Source organism: Ceratotherium simum, chromosome 6 (assembly GCF_057802395.1).
Source record: "Ceratotherium simum simum isolate JZ-2026a chromosome 6, ASM5780239v1, whole genome shotgun sequence".
Lineage (NCBI taxonomy): Eukaryota > Metazoa > Chordata > Mammalia > Perissodactyla > Rhinocerotidae > Ceratotherium > Ceratotherium simum.
Window position 1 is genome coordinate 64,355,725 of NC_141905.1, and position 5,443 is coordinate 64,361,167.

Consider the following 5,443-nt stretch of genomic DNA (forward strand, 5'->3'; position numbering starts at 1 on the left):
GTGGGGCGGGGGTGGCCGGGACAGCTGGCAGTGCTGGTGGTGGTGGGGAGATGGTGACTAAATGTTACTTGAAATTCCTTCTAGCTCTAAATTGCTCTGATCTCAGACGACAGAGTGGCTGTAAGTGTTAGAGTGGATTAAATCTAAATTCTAAGTTACGAGCTGGAGCGTTCCCTTCAGCACTGCAGGGACAGCCTGCCCGTGCCTCCACGTTGTCTTTGGAGCTTTGATGACAGTCGGAGCTGGGATATCTCTCTCTTGATCTCTCACCTTTGTGTCCCACCTGGTCCGTGGTTCCTTTGTCAAAGTCAGTGGCCTTGATGGAGGGGAAACTGTGCTGCTCTGGGTTGAGAACCAAGCTGGACTCCTCATGGTTTAGGTCACCCTGGTTATGTTTGTTAAAGTGTTCACAAATAACCAACTACCCAGCCCAACAGGGTTCTCATCAATCAGCCTCTAGCCTCCCCCGCCACCCCCCCAACACTGAACAGTGTGCCCTCCCAGGAGACCCATTTCCCATTCATCTTCATTTGTGAGTCCCTGGAAGACTGGACATTTGTTCTTCTCAAACATTTTGCTCATATCTGGCTCGTCAGAGCTCTTGGCCCTTTGCAAATGCTGCCTCCTCCACTCTCTAATCTTCCTCAGAGCAGCCCCCTCGTTTTTTTCAACTAACTTTTTCTCTTGCAAAGTTTAGATCAAAATTCTTTGTGCCAAAAGGTGGTGTGCCATAGTGGTTAAGAACAGGGCTGTGTGGTCAGATGCCTTGGGTTCAAATCCTAGCTCTGCCACCATTAAATTCTGTGGGTAAGTTAGTTAACCTCTCCGAGCCTCAGTTTCTTATCTGTAAAATGGGCTCATTAAATACCTATTTCATAGGGCTGTTGAAGAATGATGGGATCATCCATGTAAGGGCTTAGCACCTGTTGAGGAAATGCTCAGTGAATGGCAGGCAACCCTATGATCATGACAAGTCTTCTGCGAATCATCAGACTTGAACTCTGTGTTCATTCTCCCATCACTTTGTGAAACAAGATGTCCTACATTGCACATGGCTTGATTCATGGTTTGGAGTTGTTTTCTGGTTGTTTCATGTGTCTGGGTTTAGTGTCAAATGACTCGTGAGCCCTTGGCAGCTGGGACATTTATTCCTACCCCTTCCCCACTCCTCGCACCCCAAGTCTAGTTTAAAACGGTGAATCCTGAAATCTTGGCACGTTGTTGATGATGGTAAAATAAATACCCTCTCCCATGTTATGGAGGAGCACTCAGAATCTCCCTTCTCTGCCCTCTTGGAGCGCATTCTCTCTCTCCAATGGTTAAAGTGTGAAGGATTTCAAATGGCCGCAGGTCTGTCCAGTTGCCAGGCAGCTTGGATGCTGCCTGGAACACAAAAGCGCCCTGGGACTGTTCCGCTCATGGAAAGACAATTACAGATGTGCTCCAGACAGGAACTGTGGGATAATCTATGCCCTGTTATTTCCTCCCAAGGATCCACCACGATCAAGAATCTCCTCGCAGGCAGCAAGGGTTCCCAGCCCACTTTGTGAGTAGCAGACAGCCTCCCTCCGGATGGCATGGTTGAAGAGCAGCAGTCAGCTTCCTGGCTAGGAGCAAGCAGGAAAGAGCCACATGCAGGCCTGTCTGGCGGGGGAGGACGAAGCAACTGAGGCAGGCTCTGATCGTGCTGCCTGCCCAGGGGAGCCTGAGCAGGGGCAACCCTTCTCCCCGCATCACAGGACTGGGGGGCTGGGAAGCGAGAAGGATGGACATCTGTTAGCAGGAGCCACCTTTGCTAAATCTGGATTGGTTTATGCTTCCAAAGCCGTGGAATGTTCGGGTTATGCTCAGGGGGCTAGAAAATCTCTCAAAGGATGTGTGTGTGTGTGGGTGGGTGTTTGCATGTTTCTGTGCATTTCTGCTGTAGGAGGAAGGCACCAGAATGAATAATGAGGAACCATATAAATGATAAGGGCAGGAGGTATTTTTAAAACTCCATCCTAAAATAAGTGGTCATAGGCCATTCATTTGCTAAAGAGAAAGGCCCTCATTGGGGACTTTATCTGGGACACTGTCCTGATAATCTGATGGCAGCAGGGGGTGGGGTGGGGGACATTCAGACGTCCTAGGTACGGTGATGGCAGGGGCTGCTTAACCTGAAAGCCAGGGGAAGCATTAGCTGGGGCTCCGCTGAGGAAGCTCTGCAGGCAACCCTCACTTAAAAGCTGAGCTTCAGGTATAGAGGAGGGAAGCCGGGGTAGAGTCAGAGCAATAGTAAACCTTCTGTTTACTGAGTGATTACTGTCTGTCAGGTACTAGTTACATATACTAGTCACACCTCACAACCTTATAAGGTAAGTATTAATTATTCCCACTTTACAGATGGGTAAACTGAGGCTTAGAGGTGAAATGACTTGCCCAGATGTCGCATGACCAGTAATGGACAGAGCTGGGTTTGAATGCAGGCAGCAGACTCCAGAGGCTGCCCTCTTAACCTCTGCACTACTCTTTTCCCCATCACCACTGCCCCCCTGCCTCCCGCCCTCCCCTGCCTTCCTCTTCTGCTTCCCCTTCTGGACTGGGAGCTCTGTCAAGGCAGGAATAGTGTCTCACTTGAGCTTTATTTTCCTAGCACCTGGCACAGTGCCTGCTGTATAGTAGTGTTTCAATAAGGGTTTTGTGAGTGAGGAAATACAAGAATACCATGATTGGATGAATGACGGAATGAATGATGTATGGATGACATAGAAACCTGGACTCCTTCCTGAGAGTTCATTGCAAAGCAGTTGTCACAGCTGTTTCCCACTTTGCTGTCCACATCTAGGTCTCATGAGAAGCAGGGATGCCCTGTCTGGTACCCTGTCTCTGGCTCTGTTGTTGCTATGGTAACTGCTCTTCTGGGCTCTGGCTGTTCTCCTGCAAAGGGACTAGGAGAGCAGACGGATCAGAGGGGCTAAGGCAAGAGACCCCTCCTTATTCCCTGAAACTGGGGCCAGTGCCCCAGACCCCCTTGGTCAGGTCCACAGACATTTCCTGAGCATGCGCCTGGCCCTAAGGTAGGTGTGGCAGAAACAGTTCCTGCAGGTGCCACACTGTGTGCAGAGGGAGCCCCCAGGGAAGACAGACTCACATATGATGAGTGTGGTGGGAAAAGGGACTTGAAGGCCAGCCTTGTCACCAGTAGGAGAACCAGGAAGTAGGAATTTGGCTGTAAGGAGCCCTCCTAAGAGCGAGGGTAATAATCACTGCTGTTCTTGTTGTCATTGAGTTTATTATTCATCAGGCCCTGAGCTGAGTGCTTCACATGAGCCCTTTCCACTCAGTCTTCTCAATGGCTCTATGAGTTGGACAGTATTATTCCCATTTTACAGAAGAAACTGAGGCAAAACCAAAGGTCACAGAAATTATGAGACTTGCTGAGCTAGGCCATGGCACAGCTGGGATTCAAACACAGAGCCCAACCTCTTCGCCCCTGTGCTATGTACACTGTGTCTGGAGTCTCAGTCTCATTGGTCTTTGCACGGCTTTGCAGCGGGAGAAGTCTGGGTACCTAGTGGGCAGAACCTCACATGTAGGCCTCCATTTTGAGTGGGCACGTGGAGATAGGGCAGGGGGGTCACCCTTCCTGGTCTTTCTCTGGATCATTAAACATTTGGGCTGCTTGAAGCCTTGTCTTGTTCTGGAGGGATGGAGCTTCGTAGTTCCCTGCCTGGGCGGACTATAAAATGCGGCAGGGAGGAAACGCACGTGTGGAGAGGGCTTCTTAGGAATCCTTCCAGATGAAGCTGTGAATACCATGAGGGCTAAACACTACCAACCTCCTTGGCCCTGAATCTGGCTCTACTTAAGGCTTCTGCTGTCGTCTTGGTTGGCCCTGATTCCTGGGGCACGGGGAATGTATGGGCTGACTCATTTTCCTTGGCTGGGAGATCTTGCGGCTGATCTCCTGATCTGGGGGGCTGATTCAGCACTAGACCTACCTTTTAGGACAGACCCAAGACCACTGCCAGCCTTTGGGGGGGGTCCAACCACTGTCCCAAGAGACTTTTGGTCTAACATAGCTCAGTCCACCCTCCAGGAATAGGTGAGCCATGAGGCCGGGGGCGCTGTGTGAGTCATCTCTGGCCAGTGGGGAAGACAGGCCTCAGGGTGGCTTATGAGAAGTGGCAGGAAGTGGGTCTTTGCTTTCTCTATTTCTATTTTAAATCAAGTTACCCTAAGAGAAAGCTAAAATATCACTGGTCAGTGGGTTTTAAAGAAACAGATGGGGCCATATTCTTCCCAATTCCCTACCCTACTCCAGTCCTGCAGATCTCACCTTGCACTTTTAAGACCTAACTTTTCCCATCAAGAAAAGAAGAAAGAGGTTTATATGCTTCCATCTTGCCGGGAGATAATTTGTTGTTGACAGTTGTATTTTCTGGTTTCTTTGTGGGGCTGTAGAGGAACATCAGAGGGATAACAAATGCCACTTTCACCTGTAAAGCAGGGGCCCCACATTGTGCAGGAGGAAATAAACCAGCCCTGGGCTCAGAAGAGTGGAACACAAGCATTTGGGGACAGAACGACAGTCGTGTTGCTCTGATTTTCTTTGGAGGCTCTTCACATTTTCCCGTGTATCAGGGAGCTAAAACTGTTGCAGCTCAAATTCAAAGCTGATCTGGAAGTCCTCTCATTCCCTTCTTGCCATGCAGGCCTCAGAGCCTCACCAGTTGAATTCCAATTACTTACCACCCTTCCTTGTTCTCTGGCTCATTTTGTGGCCATTGGTCTTGTCTTCCTAATAGACCCAGTTCCTTGGGGACAGAGCCCTTGTCTTATAGTTCTCTTCCCCACATAGCACCTGACCCTGGGTGGGACACAAGCTGTGTTGCTTGGTACTTGATTAAAAATGCCTTTTCCTCACTTTGGAGTCATGACGATTGAATAAATCCCAGGCAATAGTTTATTTTTACAGTAAGATGCTTGGTGGTGAATCCATAGACAGTACGTTGGTGAGTACAGAATATAGCGATTACCAGGAGACGAAGGATCACTTCAAAGGAGGCTTTATCCATAGAGTATTCATGGCAGTGTTGTGTATAAGAGCAAAAAAAGTGGACACACTTGAGTGTTCCTCAGTAGGGAGGTTGGGTAAGTGAGGGTGCACCCATCCATACAGGGCGATAGTCAGCAGCTATTTTAAAGAATAACGTAAAGCCAAATGTTCAAAAGATATCCAAGAAAAGTGAGATGATATGATGCGATTTATGTAAAAAAAAGAAGAAAAAGGATGCATCTACACATGTGATACGTACATAGAAAAATTCTGGAAAGATACACAAGAAACTTCATCTTGGTTATTGCTGGGGAATGGATTGAGAAGTCAGGAGTGGGAGCTTTTTTCTGTTAATTTTTCTCAGTGGTTGAATTTTTTTTTATCAAGACTGTATTATTTTTATTA